Source organism: Chaetodon auriga, chromosome 7 (assembly GCF_051107435.1).
Source record: "Chaetodon auriga isolate fChaAug3 chromosome 7, fChaAug3.hap1, whole genome shotgun sequence".
NCBI lineage: Eukaryota > Metazoa > Chordata > Actinopteri > Chaetodontiformes > Chaetodontidae > Chaetodon > Chaetodon auriga.
The window spans coordinates 13321811-13341665 of NC_135080.1; the positions used below are offsets into that span (position 1 = coordinate 13321811).

The 19855-nt window shown below is 41.4% G+C and overlaps 1 protein-coding gene across 2 annotated transcripts in view; it reads left to right on the plus strand.

Moving 5' to 3' along the window:
* Positions 1-19855, plus strand: part of LOC143323206 (cGMP-inhibited 3',5'-cyclic phosphodiesterase 3A-like) — a 54877-nt gene that overhangs the window by 14659 nt on the left and 20363 nt on the right. The gene's annotated exons all lie outside the window — the stretch shown is intronic.

The following is a 19855-nucleotide window of genomic DNA, read 5'->3' on the forward strand; positions in this document are numbered from 1 at the left end:
CTTTTTAAACTCTGAGAGCAGAGAATGGCTTGATGAAGGTGTAGTGATACAGGGAGATGTTAACAGCGTGTTCCAGGGTAATTAGCTCGATGTGACCAAAAATCCATGAATGAGGTGGATGCGCTCTGCCCTGAATACTGGTTCAATGAGCTAACTTGGAGCTTGAAGCATGTCCCCGTTTGTTCATCCAACTCGAGCTGCTCACATCCCAAAATAGCGCCGATTTCATCTTCTGAACACACTTCCTTAATTTGTGTTGGTTTATTTTTGATCGAAAAACGTTCATTTTTGGCGTGTGAGTGTGACACTGTTTGGGATTATTTTCTATGAATCACCATGTTAACATGCGCTTCATGTTCTGGTTTGAATGTGCAGGTGCAGAGATGTGGATGTGACAGATGCTTTTGACTGTGACTGACTCCTTGTTGTGGACTAGTGTACCATATAACAATAATGATAATAATATCTTTATAGTTTTTGCATAGAATGCTGATTGCTTTGCAGCTTAATGAATAATAGCCATGTAGGCAAAATAAAGCCTTTTTAAAACTGAATTGTATATATTGTTTGTTCAGAGTTTATCCTTCAGAAGTCCTTCATAAAATCTTTTGTATATCGACTTATTTCCCCCACAATATTACTTTGATTTACGCAACAAAAAAACAGCCTATTCCACATCTCCTAGTTTATGAACTGAGGTTCTTGTTCAGTCTACAATGTTGAGTTTAACCTTAGAGAAAGTTGAGTGTTCACTAAAAAAGTGAGATCCACTTTAAAGCACTTTTGAGACGTGGCATACGCTGCAGGATTAGACTCATATCCACATCAAATCTTTATTTGTGCTTTGAATGATACTGGCATGAGCAAAGGCATATTACCATTATCAATCTATTTGATGGCAGAAATGTGTGGAGGGAAACTTAAGACTGTAAATGCACTGTTAAAAAAAAAAAAAAAAAGTAAATTCTATAGTGTGAAAGGAACAGCCAATGAGAGCGAGCTGGTTGGGAAGCATCACCAACTGGATGTTGGTGTAGGACAGAAACATGGCTGCCAACAGCACGAATGGGACTTTTGCCTTTTTGACAGTAAAAGAGGAGGAGAGCACTGTGGAACTTCGGCAACAGTGTGAGTGTTTGTTAAATGTCTCGAGCAAGACGCACCACAACACACGACAGTACGTCTCCAGATCTCATTTGTAGATTTTGAGGTTTGAGAGGGACTGAAAATGTGACAGAGAAAAAAGCTTAACAGCAATAATCAATTGGCTCATCAGTTCCTTCCTTCTGATTTGTGGTGCAGCTGTGATCGAAAGGATAAATGCTGAGGGGTATGTACACCTCACAGGGGGATGATGGGTGACTTATTAGAAGTGGGTACCATGTGTGAAAGCACCTTTAAAGCCTTGTTATTGTCCTGGATATTTACAAAGAAAATTTCATCAGATCAGATTTGTTCTATCTAAATTTTTGTATTATTATTTTTTGGTTTTCTTCAGCCTTTATGGAAGAAGCCTAAAACAGTGCAGTTTGAGATTGTGCTGGTCTGCACATAGTGTGTGAGGTTAACAATGGCCCTACCACAACACATCAAACACACCTTTCAGACTGCCCTGATCTAGAATTACACATATTGTCCCATCGCCCATTTTTCAGTCTTTCATTTGGGAACTGGAGCTGATCCCACATCAGCTGTCCAACTCTTGATGCTTGGTTGTTCATTGCTAATTGGTATCCAGGGAACGGTGAGTTAGTGGACTATCTGTACTATTAGACCAGCTCCATTACCCGTTCAACCCCACCACGTCTGGAACAGGGCTCGTGACAAATTGAACTTTGAAACTTAGCAAAAAAAAAAAAAAAAAAAAAAACCTCAAGGCTGACCAGATGCTGAGGATGGCGTGTCCTCCTGTGGTCTGTCCTTTGTAATCTGTAGGACCACTGAGAGGAGCATGGAGACTGATGAAGGGCACAGAGAGAGCACACACAAACAAACGGATCGCGCTTTGGGTTACGACCAAACCAACGCCATTTTCTAGACTTTTGATTTGTTTTGCACTTGGAGTTGTAAATATAAAGAGCTTACTGAAGTCTGTCATCAGTGTAATACAGAACAAGGTGTGCAGATGTCCAAAAATAATGGATGATTCCAGTGTGCAGCCATTTGACAAATAGAAGTTCAATGTTAATGAGATTCAACTGTTGTTATTGTAGCCTGCAGTACGATACACCTGGTTAAACTGTGTTTGTGGTCTCCTTGTTTAAAAACATTTTAATGAACACCTGCCATCCAACCAGATGTGGCCAAAGTATTGTAGAATATGATCATGCAGAATAAGGCATTAATAAGTGGTTTTTAATGACTAATAAAGATCCAATATGCTACTAACATGCATACTAATAAGCAGCTTGTTAATGGTGGACATGTGTACCTTAATTTAAAGTGCTATCTCAGTTGTTTACAGAATGTTTAGTGTTAGCCATAATGATGTTCTTGGCCTTTACTTGGTGTGCAAATTTAAGTTGTGCAATGCTATACCCATCAGTGGGTGTGCTGCAAAATGATGATTCATTAGAGTCAAAAGTGCACTGCTTACTTTACAGTAAGCTCCTGAGTGACAAAGATGAACAAGTGAACATGGGAGTGATTTTGGACAGAGCCCCAGTCTGCACATCAAACCGCCCCATATGGGATCATGACCCCAAGGGTGAGAAAGTGAGACACGCTACCACAATCATTCAGTATATAATAATTTGATAATACCGTTCCAGGTGTCCCTTACCACTACTGCATGGTGTCAAACTGAAATGAACCACTGTATGAACGCACGTCTCGTCAGCCATGGCCCCTTTTGGAAGCTGCCATGTGTCCTTTCACTTGAGGTGTTACAGAAGACACTTTTAAAGATATTTAACACATGAGTCAAAACAGTTATTTGCCTTTTCTTTCTCTTTCCCTCTCCTTCTTGCTCTCTTAAAGTCTCTCTGTGACACAAACACGCACAGTTTGTAGGTACAGTTTATCCATACGCTAGATAATGAAGCTCTCCAGAGTGCAGTTGTACCTGAGAGAAGTGGGGGTTTTCATCAAGCGTTGGTTGTGCAGTATTTATGAAGCAGGCTGGTGCAGCCTGCCAAGCCAGAGGCAAGACAGGCACTCTGCTGAACTGGAAGCTGGAAAATAGCATCGGCTCGGCTCCGTGACTTTATTTCTGTCATTTTTTTTTTTTTTTCAAGGTGAATGGGATTTATTGTTTTGGTGTCGTACTGCTTTGTAGAACAAATTAGCTCATATTAAAGTAATGAGAGGTTTCTACACTGTCAACATGAAGCAGTCTTGAGTCTTAATATTAGTGGATTGATGATCTTTCTGTACTAACTCAGCCCAGTTGTTTGTGTTTTTGCCATGGTCTCATTGGGATGGGGGATTTTGGGGGGAAAGGCCTCTGGAAGTGGTTTTTGAGTCACATGCAATTGAAAAGCATTCGCACTATACAAGATAACGACAGCCATAAATAGACTGTCTAAAAAAAGCATTGTTTTGTTTCTCAATGTTTCATCTTGCAGTTTTCTCTCCCTCTCTATTGCACAGTCACAATAGGTTGTTACAGAAGTGTCATGAGAAGTAATGCTAAGTTGTACTACATTGTAAGTACAAAGACTTAGCATTGTGAGACAAATTAGCTTTCTTGTAATTCTGAAACCTTTGGTTATTTAAAAATAAGGCCAGACCTCGAAGACTATAACGTGTCACATAGCATCTTCATCGTCTAATTATCATATATGGTATATGCATGAGTCAGTACCGCACTGCTCGTGGAAGCATTGTAGGCACCTGCTTAACAAGTGGTTGATTTTTTTGCAGAAATGGACCCTAGAAACCAATCATGAGCAGATCTTAAAGGTTGTATTCTGTCTCATTAGAGAATACTTACTTGATGTGTGGTCTAATATTTTTCCATTTTCCTTTCACTCTGATACACTAACAGCAGTATCTAGCATGAGCTGCACTGTCTAAATGGATAATAACCGACCACACCTGTGCGTGATTTGTAAGGCTGTAAATCCTGTCACTGTTTAGCCCAGAATATGTCTGAGCTGCAGGTGGCACCATTTTGTCTGCTATATTTCATCATCTTTAAACTGTTCACAGTGAGTTTGTCCATCTAGCTTCACCTTCCTCCAAACGCAGACCTACTTGCTCTTTATATGACGTCACCTGACTTCCTTTTCTGCTGTCATAATCACTACGTCCACTTGAGATCTCTACCTAACAATAAAAATGGGTCGCAATAACCTGCTTGCACAGTCGACCTATACGCTTTTTCTCTAGTGGGGACTCTGTTGTGTAAAAACTATGCGTGCACATGTCATACAAACTCCACAAGGCATTCGCCATCTGCATACTGTACCCATCACACATCTAAGATACAGACGGGACACATGCTTCCGCTTGTGTGCGTCAAAAAGAAAGAGGTATAGACGAGCAGAGAGGAAGATATTTTTACCTATAAATCACTGTATTGTAATCTCATATTTTACTGGTTGTTCAACTAGGCAGCTAAATATATCCATATATCATGTAGCCCTGTGATCAGGTATAGTTAATGGACGAATGGATGGGTGGATATATCATGTATGCACCCCTCTGTAGAAAGCCCTGAACTTATAACAGTCTCTCTCAAAGAATGATACTTTCATCCAAAATACATTTAAATCAATTATAGATAAAACACCTAGTATAAATTTATCAGGAAATAAGACAGATGAATGCTAATTCAATCAGGGGAGAGGCTTCAGTGCATGATACTCGTAGGGGCTCTTGATTGTTCATTGCTATAAGAAGGAAATGAAAAGAAAAAAAGTGAGATAAAGTGAAGCTTCAAAGAGAAGTGCAGAGCAGAGAGAAGGGGTGAAGAAGTGGAGTGAGATGTAAAGAAACTGGCTAAGGAATTTGTGAGTTTAGTAGCCTGTGTTGCGAGAGGGGCAGCCGTAGCTTTTTTTTTTTTTTTTGAATGGATCGTTTCATTCAAAAGAAACTCTGAGAAAAACAGCAAAGGCAGACAGACGTGGAACAGGGCAGGAAAGGTGGGTTGAAAAAAGATGTGACTGAAAGAAAAGAACACATTGGCATCAGTACAGGCTGCATCCAGCCCCAAGCAGCCGTCAAATAGCCGAATGTGTGTGAATGTGTGTGTGTGTGTGAGAGGAGGTGGAGGAGGATGGGAGGCAGACAAGCTAGCTTGAGGGGGCCTAATGCAGGAGCCGCTGCATGAGAGAGGAGCAGGGAGGGCGTGAGGGGAGGGAAAGAGAGAGTGTTGAAAGATTTGTTGGGGAGGGTGAGGAAAAGAGGGGGAGTGAGAGGAGGTTTGCTGCCAAGCACAGCAGAAGTGTTGATGGTAAAAGGACAACTATCTGGTCCCTGTGTTCGCCCTCTCTGCTGCCGTTCTAAACACACCGTCACTCTGGGCGCTCACAGACGCACCGTCGAGGCCGGTTTGTGTCCGTCGCATGTGGATTGTGCGACAGATATTGCGTTTGCGTGTTTGTTTCCATGTAATGTGAATATGGCTCTATGCCATGTGCTCCCACAGAGAGAGGAGAGGGGCGGGGAGGGAGAGCAAGAGCAAAAAAATATGTGTGTGTGTGTGTGTGTGTGTGTGTGTGTGTGTGTGTGTGTGAGAGAGAGAGAGAGAGAGAGAGAGAGAGTGGCCTCCACAGCTTGCTTCTGAAAGTCAGCAGCAAATAATTTTAACCTGAACTGGCCACTACTGTATACACGTGCTCATACACACACACACACACACACACACACACACACACACACACACACACACACACAGTGGCTTCCCTGCTGGCTGTCCAAATGAGGTTTGGTGGCCTTGGACAAGGATTGCCTTGTTACTCGCTTCAATGGTGTGTTTTAGCTCCAAAATATGCTTGGTGAGAGGTGAGGGGGGGGGCGGGGGGGTTGGCCTGGGCAGGGGGCAGCACGAGCAGAATCTCGATCTGTCTATATGTCTGTCTGCATGCGTGTCTGCTTTTCTCTGGCACTATGCAGCAAACGCTCGCCCGTGTAGCGGACAGTCAGCAGGTGAGAGTTATAAACAGTTCGGCTCCAACTGTTTTGTGCGACATGACGTTTGTCAGTTTGAGCTTTTAAGAAAATCTAAAGTGCAGGTCTCATCTCTCACAGCAATTAGGGACTCCCAGGTTTTACCTTTTCCTTTACTCTGTGTGCAGTTTGGGAGCCTGGGAATCAGTTAGGGGCAAAAAGACAAGATTTTTAAACTGTCTTTATCCGGGAATGGATTGGCATTAATCCTCTGTGTGTTCACAGCCTCGGTTTGCAGACACCTACTGACCCACCTGGGAGCTGCTCAGTAGCTGGTGTTATTTTATCTTATAGAATCATCAGCAAACTCCATGAACAGATGAAAACCAGCAAAGAATTTATCATGTTAACAAGCAAGACTGGCTGTATGCAGAGCTGAGTGCTGTCTTCATCCAAAACCTTTTAAAGTCACATAAAAGAGCCTGACTGCTGCGCTGGGTGACAGTTTTCCTCGTCATTATAAACACAGACAGTACAGTTCACTCTCAGCTCATCTGTGTTACATGTAAATTTGCTCTCATGGCACTAAAATATGCCAATTGTATTTGGAAGACAGTGGAGATCTTTGTTTTGGAAGAAGCTTCGTTAGGCTGAGGCTACACAGACTTTTTACCGGATAAATTCATTGTTTGTTTTTGGTACTTTTCATGAGATTTGTTGAAAAATAATACAACAGAAAGGAGATGGGAAGGCATTACTTATTCAGTAATCTCACACAGTGACACCATTTCGGGGGAACATTTGTAACAATCCTCATTTAAATGTAGAACCAATTAAAAATTCTGCCTGTGGCCTTTATTATCCCTTATTTTATGACGTCAATTTCTCCGACCCTCTGGTCCTCTACAAGTGAGATTATTCATTCACAAGACTGCAGCCCTCACACCTCATTTGGAAAGTTTAAGCAGCATCATTTAAGTCAGTTTTTCAGTAAAATTTAGGCCACCAGTGAGTTCATGCTGTCAGAAAACCTACATGACAGAAACCAGGATGACATTTCAAGCCTGAGACCAGACTCGTGCTGCAGGGGTGACTGGGGCTGCACATGCAGTTCCTCTCAGCTCTTTGGAGCATTTTAGTGTCTTTTACCTCATTGTTTCATTTTACATCCGACAGCTTCACTGTCTTATCTCATCAGCACAACTTTCGGCTGCAACAGGCAGCATTTTCCAACAAAAAAAGCTCTTAAAAAAACACTGTACACCACTTTCCCACAACCAAACGCCATACGTCCATTAGTTAGTTAGCAACTAGCTGGTGAACACAGTGGAGCATTTAGCAGCTCAAGAGTCAGATATTCCTCTCAGGAGAAATAAGGGAGCTGACAGGAGAGTGAATATTGGCCTTAAATTTGTCAGGCGGACATAACACGACTCTAAATGAATGGTTATGTTGCTCTGTGTGTGCTGGATGTTTAAATAGGCAACTGCTTGCTAACATGTTCACCATATCAGCTTTATAAGGTGATAATATTGCAGTGTTGTATTTACAGCTTGATGTCCAGAAGAAAAGAAATGACTGCAGGTTTAATGCTAAAATTAAGATAACAAGAGATTACACCATATTTTAAGATGATTTAGTTTCTTTGCTATAAGCACTTAAAGAGATAAGTTCCCGTATTCTGCCTCATATTAGTCACAGAATGTGAATTTGTTTATTTTATATGCACTGCACTTGAAACTCCCTCTCTTGGCAAGTTAAAGAGAAACCTCTTTCCTTTACTAAACCCTGTTTGGTGTGTATTTGTACAGCTAATGATGTGTGCATAACAAACACTGTATAAAGACACATGCAGACACAAAGTGTTCACACACACGCACACACACACACACACACACACACACACACACACACACACACACACACACACACACACTTGGCCTGGCCTTGGTGAAGCTCCCAGATGTGCCATGTCCTTGTAAAGCAGGACCTCTATCCAGATTGAGTTGAAGTGTCATAGTGGGTTAGATCCCTGACCCAGTCAAGCGACATCTCTCTCTCTCTCTCTCTCTTTCTCTCTCTTTCTGTCTTGCACACACACACACACACACACACACACACACACACACACACACAGTATACTGTGCACAGGACACAAAATCCAATTTTGTGTGATGGATGCTAATCACTGCTGCTTGCATCACACTGTTTCTGTGCCTTCACTATATCTTTCATTGAGCACATGCTCAAATACACGTGTGTGTGTGTGTGTGTGTGTGTGTGTGTGTGTGTGTGTGTGTGTGTGTGTGTCTGTGCGTCCTTGTGGTTTATGCTCGGTCAACAGTCTGCCAACAGTGTGTTTGTCTTGGACGCCTCCAGCCTGCCTGTAGATTACCCAATCAGACAATCAAGGGTATAATTGCATCACATGCATCTGGGAGTGTTTTTTCCTACCATTATCCCTCATAATGCACATACACACATGGACCACTCACACACACACACACACTCACAGGCACACACAAGCTGCAGACATACACTGATGACGTACATACAGCAGCTAATTGCCAGAGGTTGTCAGCGTTGAGAGACAATGTGTCCACTCGTGGTCTCATCTGGGTATAAAAATGCAAAAGCTGCGTCTTTACGCGCTGCACTCTGTTTTGACAGAAGAGCGTCTCTGGGAGAGATTCTGGCATACCTGCTCTTTGAAACTGGGTCTGAAGTTATTATAATGATGGCGAAGTGGACCGTGAAATGATGGATAAGAGAGGACAATGTTACTCTGCTTCTGATGTTTAAAATAACTCCCAAGGGATATTTCGGTATGAAATGGGTCCTACTTTCCAACGGCTGATTTTGTTACGTTCTCCTAATGAACAAGGTTTTGACTCAGTTACGTTTTCAGCATTCGGTCTTCACTGGAAGACATTTATTACCGCAGTTGGACTCATTCTTATCACATGCATCATTAATTACCAATGCAGTGCCATTTTGTGGTTTAATGTTATTAGCTTAATGGTGTTTGATAAAAGTTACATAACTTTATTTTACAACTTCCCAGTTCATAAAGGGAATAAAGGGAAAAGGCAGGGCTCCACATAAGTCACTGAAAACGTCTTTCAGTGTTTCAGATTGAGACGGATTTTAGCCTGGATCTGGTTGCTTCTCAAATACCCATTATGCACATTGAGAAGACCTTTTCTTGCATATAAGGTCGCTTCAAAAACCCCACATGTTCCTTATTCTGGAATGCAACTGTTTTGGAAAGCATGACATCTCAAATTCAGAGCAAAGCTAATAGCTATTAGATAAGCCTACATCAGAAGTCCCCATGGTTTAAATAGGGAGCCAGCTGATCTCATTGCCTTCAAATGAAAAGGAAGTTTTTTAAGGTGACGGGCAAATTAAAACTGGGATGAAACATTAATGAGAAGTCATCTTAAATTCAAAGTCTGCACAGCCCAAACCTGTAAATGAATAACGCTTCCCCAGGACATCTCGTGTCAGGAGGAACGTACACACCTGATGACATCCAGTCCTTCCTGAGCCGTAAGCTAATTGTTGGACAGAACATGTTGAGAAGATGTCCCGCTGCATGTTTTTAGTTTTCATTATTATCGTCTCCTTTACAAACTTAAACTTGTGCTGGATACATTAAAGCTGTCTACCCAAACATTTCTGAGCATCTCTAACAGAGTTGAGACAAATCAGAGACACTTCACTTAACTAATTTGATCTCCGTATTGTCTAATACAGTATGCCAACTATTATAAGATTTGCCAGCACCAGCAGTAACCTCAGAGATTATCGTTGAGTATGAACTTGCTTCGACCTTTGAAGGGTAGTCAAATGGTGCATGAAATATAGGCATGTCGAATCTTTGGTGCATTATTGTAGAGTCTCGAGCTGCAGTGCATGGTCGGACGATCAGACGATTGGACTGCAGCGTTAATTTGAGCAATATTCCCCCTTGGGGCATTTTGCCTGGAACCATGGGCATCTGTAGTCAAAAAAAAAAATCTCTCTTTGTATCGCTTTCATTCTCTCAGCCTTTCTCTGCCTCCATCTCTTCTCTCTCTCTCTCTCTCTCTCTCGCTTTCTGTCGCTTTTTTGTCTGCCTGTCCCTCTCTGTTTTCTCTCCCACTCACCCGATTTCCTCTCTGTCCAACTTTCACAGGACAAATGCCAAAGGCAGTATTTTTGTGTCCTCAGCTGCCATCACTCACTGTGTTATGTAAGACTTTGCTGATGTGTGTGTGTGTGTGTGTGTGTGTGTGTGTGTGTCTTTGTGGATGAGACATTCTGAGGCTCAGTAATTAAAAAACATATATTGTGCAAAAAGCGTGAAATAAAACTTAATGTGAATGGATTTTGTCCCTCCTGTTGCTGTTCTTCCTGGTCTTACTCTATTCGGTAAATAATAATGTTTTAACTTTTGGAGAAACAGTTCCCATAATGCTTTAGGGAATGTAAACAGGAAGTGTTGCTGTGTTAGTTATGCTGTAGGATACAAGTTGAGCTTCGATTTATTTGTTTGTATTTTGGCAAATATGCAGCATTGAAGAACGCCAAATTAGCTATTAGAAGTGTAGTCTCAGATGTACAGACAGCTATCACAGGAGCACTTTGATACTGAAGAAATCTTAAAAACGTACTGATTCTGGACGTCTCTTTGGAAATTATAGTGTCCTTCAGAAAGTGTGAGTTAACCTGGATCTAAAATGTGTGTAGTGTCTGTTCCGCCTGTCTCCACCTCATGCCGTACCTTTGCCTCAAGTCTCTCAAAGTTTGAAAACCTCTGCACTACATAAATCACTCTTCAAATTATTCTGATTGGTTATTCACCCTGCACGCAGTTAGTGCATGGAAACTAATTAACCCAAGCTAAACGGAATTATTTACTAAATGGAGTAGACTAAAGCACTAAACTTAACTCATTTTCATTTTGTATTAAGCTTGTGAAGTGTAACTCGGTTGGCCCATTTTGCCTTATTGCATTGCATATTTTCACATTCATACACGTTTGCATTGCAGTGTGGCTGCTGAATTGATGTTACTTGTTAATTGGGAATATTAAGATTGACACGGGAACATTCAACTGCATCATGAAATCACATGTTGTCAAAAAATGCAGCACTTTGCATCAGTTCAGACTCCAAAACCAGCAGATCATAGACCATACCTGTGATTTTTCCAGCACATTGTGCTCTATCATGACTTCTCTTTCAGGGTATGTTTAACCAGGTATGGAGCAGAGAGTTTATTTCAGGTCAAGTTTCAGTATTTAGAAATAATTGGATCCATTCTATAAATGGCACCCTGTTTTCTCTGAGCTGTGGTAAAGCATCGCAAAGTGAGCGCAGGGTTCTCATCTGAAGAGCAGACGAAGAAGTTGGCCTTGGGCTGTGATGTGTATACAGGATGGTATACACACACACACACACACACACACACACACACACACACACACACACACACACACACACACACGCACACACACTCTCTCCGTCTCAATCACTCACTGACGCTCACGTATACACATATGTGTGGCCGGCTTGGTTCCTTTAGGCCTGATGCAGCTTGTGCTAATGTCAATTTGTTCCCTTTTTCATTCAGCTTATTTTCTCCAACGTCTTCCTCTCCCTTTATCCTCCCACCTCCCACTTTTTCCCTCTCTACCTCTCTCTGTCCAATCTCACTCAACAAAGAATTCAATGAGCTAGTCCTTATTGGATGAAGCTGCTGTGGTGTGAAAAATGCTGAATGTCTTTGGTTTTGCCTGAAGACAAGGCTACCCAGAAGAGCCGCTTTCTTTCTATGGATTTGTTCTCCTTTGAGTTTCGTGCTCGCTGTCTTTCTTGTTGTTGTTGTTGCTTTCTCTGACCAGTGTGTTTACAAAGTGGTATCTTTTGTGTACAAACTGAAGACACACACACTCGCACCATCAGCCTGTGTGTGCATCACTGAGTGAAACAGGGATGATATGGAGAAATAATCATATTTTCATGTGGTTTAACGGGTGCTTTTATTTACAGGCTTCTACTGGGGGGTCTGGGTCAATACTGCCATTGCAGAAGTTTCTTCTCTCATATATCATTAAAGCCCTACACACCCAAATCCACCACACAGATCTTTTTACTTGATACTAAATGTCCTCTCTAGACTGTGTGGCTGTGGACATACTGTCACTCCCCTGTTAGCTTTGTTGCACCTGTTAGTTTGGGACAGTTTAGTTATTATTAGTTTGCAGAGTCTGGTGATATCATATAATTCATGACTTGAAAACACCTGTATGGGTGTGTAGGACCTTTAACTTATCCAAGCAATTTATCACACATTTTATTTGCATGTAATTTCAGTTTTAAGCACAAATTATATTTGCAGCTGTCTGCAAGAAATACTTTTTGTCTACAGCTAATTGTCATTAAATAGGTTTTAATGTATGCCACACAGACCCGTGAATGTGATGTAAGTTTGAGTCTATACACTGACACAAAAAGTGGAAGATTGTATATAAGACTTAATGTTGTTTAGTTCACTGAGCTCAGCGTGAGGTCAAACTTTTTCCATCATGCATGAAGCCACAGGACCCGGCTCTGAAAACTGCAGCCACCATCACAGTAAGATGGACACAAATGTTTGTGCTGGATCCTAGAGCGGGCTCTTTTTGTGTGCCTCATGAGTCTGAGCTATATATTTTAGTTTGCATCATCAATCAGAGAGAAAAGGCAAAAATAACGGCATACAGTTAATGCTGCTGTTAATGAAGGGGTCCCTAAAGCAGGTCTGGTGAGACCACTGTTTGTTAATCTGTGGCTGTCCAGACACAAAGTACACATACCAGACCTTTTTAACTTTTGTTTATGCCAGCATATATATGAAATATGAAATGTCTGATATCAGTAATCTCCCTGAAAAAGTATCATCTGGAAGACTTTGGAGGGGCAACATGAAAAAGCAAAACTTGAAGCACAGACACAAAATGGGATGTAAGTCATTATGCATGCAGCTCCAAATGGAAGACCAGTGTCTGGACGCTCACGTTGCTCCCATGGGACTCGGCCTGAAATGCTAACGCCCGGCAACGTCAGTGTCAATCAGCAGGAGCAGGAAGCTGACAGAGAGAAGTGGGTTGTGGGAGCTGTGACGCACTCCCCTCTCACAGTAATAGGAGTAGAGAATGACAAGCTGGCGTCAGTAGCCTAACATGGGTACAACAACGCGAGGGAAAAACACTCCACTTAGCCATGGAGCCTTGAAGGGAGGAAGGGAGGGAGGAAGACTGGGGTGAAATGGTGTGTGTGTGTGTGTGTGTGTGTGTGTGTGTGTGTGTGTGTGTGTTTGAGATGAGTTTTGTGCATGCGTGAGGACCCGTTTGCGTGTGATGCAGCTTACTCAGTGAAGTAAAGATGACAAGTAGATGGTACAAGAATGTGAATGCACACGGATCATTCTGACTGTTCTGAAGGGTATAAATGAAAACATGTAGGTTGTGTTTGTTTTACTAGTACTCTTATTAATGTATTATTACACTTCACTGTTGTATTTATGCATTATCATTCATGTACTTGCTGCAAATAGTCATTTGCATCATCAATTGAACAGATTTTAGATGCTTTGGTGTTTATCAATATGCTATTGTTTCCTGTTAATTTTCATTAGTAATGGCAAATCAGATCCGTAATCATTTACAGTAGGACTGGGTGGCATGAATGAAATCTCACTGGCCAATGGCTGGTCCCAGTGGATAAGTCCAGGGCTGCGTTTCTTCACCAGCTGGTGTTTAGTGCAGGTGAAAAAATGTGCATTTCATGAAAAATCTTCAAATTTTAATGGATCATTATCATTAAAGAACTTCATAGGCTTATTAGCCAAAAACGAAACACAAGGGTTATGAACAAGAGACGTTTTCTGGCAAACAGGAACCCAATATTATTTTGACTGCCATTGATCATTTATTGATTAACAATTTGGCTTTTTGAGGAAAATACATATGTACACTGAAAGAGACGGTCAACACAGACAGCTCACGTCACGTTTCTTCAGGTCCGTTTTAACGCCCGTGTGGTTTCATTAATTCACCGTATTGGACTTTGGGCCCTGTCGTCTGATAACTCGGGATGCGGTTACATTAAGCATTTAACACATCAGCGGATACAAGGCATCATGCTACAGAACACATGATCTCACGCACCTGCAAAGCCACTGTTTTATGAACAGTTCATGTGTCACACATGAGAAGGAAATTGCGGAGATGAAATGTAGAAATCTAAATTTACTGACAAGAGGCATGCATGCATTCACTTGACAGTACATGCAAAGGCTTAGTCATGCAACTCCACCATAAAACACACACACATACACACACATACTTGCCCGAGGCGATGTTGGTGGCTGCCATCAGCACAGTCCTTTCACAGAGGCCAAAAAGGTTAGAGTTTCAAATGAAATAATGGATATATTTTGGGTTTTCTACTGTTTAGTGTCTATATATTGTTTCCATCAGCATTAACCAATTTTTCATTTTTGCAAATTTGCTGTAAATGTGAGTGAGAGTAGTGAGAGAGAAGGCTTTTGAAAGATGTCTTTCCCCTGCTCTCTAGCCGACTTTTACTTATTCATAACTACTGTAAACAAGCCATATTACAGAGGCTTCTGGGAATGCAGTGAATTCAGGGGACTTGCACTGATCATAAATGATACACAGCAAATACATTTTTAATGAAGACATTTAATTATGCGAAACATTTAACCTTACTCTCTTTTCCAGTCATCCAGTTGTCTCATCCCAGTTGAAAGTGTAAGTGTATTAGTTATTTGTGCGTATACAGTAATGACCCATCTGACCTGTGTGTTGCAACAGCAAAGTGGAGAGAGGTGTGGAGGTAGAGATGTAAAGTCGTGGTGAGGATCATTGTGAGTTTTGGTAGTTCTATGCTGACACTGACAGCATCAGTGTAAATGTTTCTTTCTTTTTCTTTTTTTCTTTTTTTTTTTTAACATTATTTATTTATTTTTTGGCTGAGGGATGTCAATGTCACTTTGGTCCAGAGTGAAATATTTCAACAACTATTGGATGGATTTCTATGAGTTTTATATAAACAATCACAATGCCAAAAAGATGATGCCTACTTTTGTAATCCCACCACTTTTCCTATACTATCGGATAGATTGGTCTCCAGTATCACCAAGAAAAATTCTCTATCTTCTCTGTCAAGAGGCACCATCAGTATAAAATGGTCCAGTGCTTTGGTTTATGACCATACCAGCAAAAATAATGACATTCCCGTCAGCCTGTTTCACTGTATGTTTAGTGCTAATTAGCACATGTTAGCATGCTAACACTAAAATAAGATGGTGACAGCTGTATGGCTGCTAAACATCAGAAAGTTAGCATCACCACTGTGTGCATGTTAGCATTTAGCTTGAGTAGCGCTGTGCCTATAAGTACGGCCTCACAGAGCTGCTGGCATGGCTGCCAGTTTGTTTAAAAAAAAAAAAGAGTCCACATGTTTTATTTTGATTGCTTGCTCAGTCTTAGTTTTAAATAGTTGGAGCATTGGGCTCAGTTGTAGAGCTCTGGTGGATGTGTCAGTCGGACCCTCACACACATGCACACAGACACACAAACACTTGCTTTGACAGAGTGACGTTAGCGTGTAATGAGATCAATAAGCAGTCGCCGGTGTGGTCTGGTTTCACAGCGCATTGACCGGACCTCTGATACGCTCATTGGGAACAATTAGCATCAGCGCTAACATGCTTTGAGTGATGACGGTGATGGGTGCATGTCTTAATTCACATGTGTGATTGTGTGGGTGGGTGAGTCATCATCATCCAGCCCAGGAGTCCCAGGAGTCTCTCTCTCTCTCTCTCTCTCTCTGTCTGTCACACACACACACACACACACACACACACACACACACACACACACACTCTCATAAACACACACAGGCACACCATGCATACACAAGCAGCTTTGCCAAATCCATTTGGCAAGCTAGCCGTGTTGAGTGGGTGAACTGTGATTCTTGGGGTCATTACGAATCAGTTTGTATAGAAAACATTAGGCGCTGTACCATCAGTGACGATAACCGTTTTTACTTCACTATGACGGCAAACAAAATGAAGGTATTGAGCAACAGCACTACGGTAAAGGCAAACTGACTTCAATAATGAGCCTGAAAAATGGCGTGCTAACAGGAAGCACTGATTGAGCGTGATGGGGATAAGATAAAATGAGGTGTTTCCTCTGATCATGTCAGAATAGAAATAATACTTCATTATTATTTAATTATTGACTTCAGTAAGTTGTATAGTGACAATTTGTGACAATATTGTGTTATTATTTTACTAAAAATTGTATGTCATTTTGCAGATTTGCCATGTCACTGATAGAAAATATTCTTGGTGACATCGTAATATTGATTTGGGCTTTGCCTCTCCCTCCTGTCCCTCTTTCTGCCTCAGCTGGGATCTAGTAAGAACAGTTGCTGGCCAGTAGGGGTTTTGGTCTGGCTTGCTGGGTTCTTCAGGACTGGAGTGACTGAGTCGTGACAAACAGAGGCCGTGTGTGTTGATGCGTGTGTCGGTGCACGTGTATGCACTCGTGGGTGCTTGTGACTCTGTGTATGTGCAAGTGTGCGGGTGTGTATGTGTACAGACTCGGGGAGCTTTTGTCCCTGTAGCCCATACATGACTTTGTCGTAGTATATCAAACACACACATTGCTGTTTAAGAAGCCAGGGTCGAGGACAGTCACCTGTAAGCAGTTCACATGGTTTCACATCGACAGAGTGGGCTCCGTGTGAAGTGCTTAAAGAGCAGCTCACGAAAAAACAGGCAACGTCAAAGTACACACGCGTTGTATTTCCATGTTGTACTTGTGGTGAATTAAAGTAGTAATTTTTACAATGCAAAACAAGGATGTTTTCTTTAAGCCTGCGGGGCTGCTGAAGAAATTTCTCTGTGTATTTTTAGCTTTCAGGCAGTTGTTTTTTTTTGTAAGAAGTGGGTCACAACATTGGAAAAGCTGCATGAATGTGGTTTTGAATGGTGTCTTGTTATGATAATGTAATTGAAGAAGCATTCGTCACGATTAACATATAATAGACATTATGCAGTGCCGCATGTATTGTTACTTGCATTATAGTGTAACAGAAAGAGCCTGATGAGTAATCTCTCTCTAGAACAAAGCTAATAATTTTTAATAAACTGTAACAACTGCTCTGTGGTTTGGAGGAGCATGTTTGGATCAGTGACACAAACTTATATAATTTTTTTTTTTTTAATGGACATAAATGACCAATTATATGAAATTCTTGTTGTTTTTAAATGCATTCTGGGCTCTGTGTTTTATGTTGTTGTTAAATCTATGTATTCATCACCTCACAGTAAACAGATTTAAGTTCTGCCTGGCACAAAAACACCTTTGAGACAAGCAGTGTTCATGTAAACAAAAAGAGCTCCCCCTGCAGTGTTCAGTGCGTTCATGCACGTATGAGCCATCTCAACCAATAACCAGTATAATATACATCCTCAATATACACACTCAGGTGCATGTGCAAAGATGAATCAACCATGGTTGCACATTGACATGTTTTGTAGCACATATACCTACTGATACGAAGCTGTTGTATTCTTATATTTGCATCAGTGAAATTATTAGCACTCTACTTAAGACTGAATGATGGAGCTGTCAAAGATTATGTGGCTCAGAAGTGCATTAGGGCTCTGTGATTTCCCAGCATCTTATAGACTTGACATGTGAAGTGTATTTTAGCAGTAATGGAGGCCGTCAAGGGACAGCAGAGCACAAAGGAGGATTTAAGGGCCTGGGTAAATGACAGAGGCTGAAATGTGATTTCTGCCACGGTACAGAACTGTAGCTGCATCTTTACTTTAATGTGGCACACCATGTTTACCGGTGTGACTCTTCAACAAACGCTATCAGCAAAGAAGAACAGTGCACACAGTATTTCAAGATGAAGTGCACATATTTTACATGATCAAGGAGTTCAGTGTGATTCAGCAATACAGCGCTTTTATTCTTCCAAACAACCCCCCCTTCCATCCTGAGGGGCTCGCATAAAACATGAATCCGCAGTATTAGGCAGATTATCTCATCTGCCATTCAAGATGCAAAGTCATCTCCAGTGGATGACAGTTGCACTGTCAGGTCACCTCATTTTATGCCATTTTATACATCAGCCTACGAACTATGACAGCTAGGGCAGTCCACAGACGCAGCACACACACACACATACACACACACACACACACATACACACACACACACACACACACACACACAGACATGCACACTAGGCCTGGGACCACTTATTACACAACGATTATTATTAACAAGAATGAAGCAACGTACATTATTTAAAATAAAAGAACCATTCCGCTCAATTAAATGGAACCTACAGTAAAGCTATGTTTAGACAATAAAAGTTAACACTCACATGAACGTCATCAAGACTTTTGGTCAGTGTTTGGACGAATAAGAATTCAACCACATTCAGTGTATTGAAGAGGGTGGTCTTTTTTTTACGTCCAGCTGAAATCACAGAAGAGCTGCATGACCGTCTTAAGATCATTAACATAATTCTGCTGTTCTTTTTGAGGGATGTCTTGTGATCCCTGATCTGACCTTTAGCAGCTAGCTAGGCAGCATTTTACCGACTGTCAGACAGTGAACCTGCAACATAACTAGAAGTGTGTCATTTTTCCACAACCACTTTTAAATGACGATTTTAAAGAAGAAACTATCTCACTAAATGAACTGGAGAGGGTGTCGCCTGTTAGCATGAATTAAATATGAACTGATATCTGGATCACAGCATGAAGAAAAGATAGAAATGAATATAAACTTTGTCCAGATTCACTGTTTTTTTTAAAACATACTGTAGAATTTAAATTTGTATTGTCATAGCTCAGATGCACACACACACACACACACACACACACACACACACACACACACACACACACACACACACACACTTGTATCGTCCTGGTTCAGCATTGGCTTTTATTATTTCGTTGCAGTTTTACCAACAGAACCATAACAAGGTCACATGCCGGTGATTATTGTGTCAACCTTTGTTCTTAGCTGTGGTGACAGGCCCTGTGAGGCAAGGAACAAAAATAATTGAATGCAGTGTTTTTTAAAGCTATGCTGCAATGACATAATTTTCGAATGCAAAAATGGACTCATATTTTCCGTCCGTATCAAGCACTCACGGGATGCAACAGAGAAGAGGGTCCAACACAGATGCCATAGCTTCCAGATTAACCTCTGCTGTCAGGTATGATTAGGAGTGTGAAGCCCTCGCTGCGTACAGGAAATAATTCATCAAAAGTCAAGTGCAAAATGCTCAACTTGCTCCAGCAATGCAGTTCTTAGGTCTTCATTCAGTGTGGGGGGGGGGCTTCCTATTTTTGGCTCTTCTTCATTTTCTTCATCTCCACTACACCAGCTGTTAGTAACGTGAAATGCAGGTCAGAGGAGCTCATTCTATGACTTCTGCACTGTGTTAAGTATCCAAACAATTGACGCTTGCTGCCATTTTAACAGGGGATGTGTTGTGTTTAGTCCAGCTCGGCACAAATACTGAAGCAGGAGGAAACGGTGAGCCTAGCTCTGTTAAAGGTGCCCTCCCAAAACTTCAAAGCTGTCATTTTTAAAGAAAGCCGCTCGGAAACTCATCGTCTCACTGTGAAATTGAATTACAGTTTTCTCTTATTGAACAAAAGTGGAAAATAATTGCAGCGAGGGGACAGATAGAGGGTG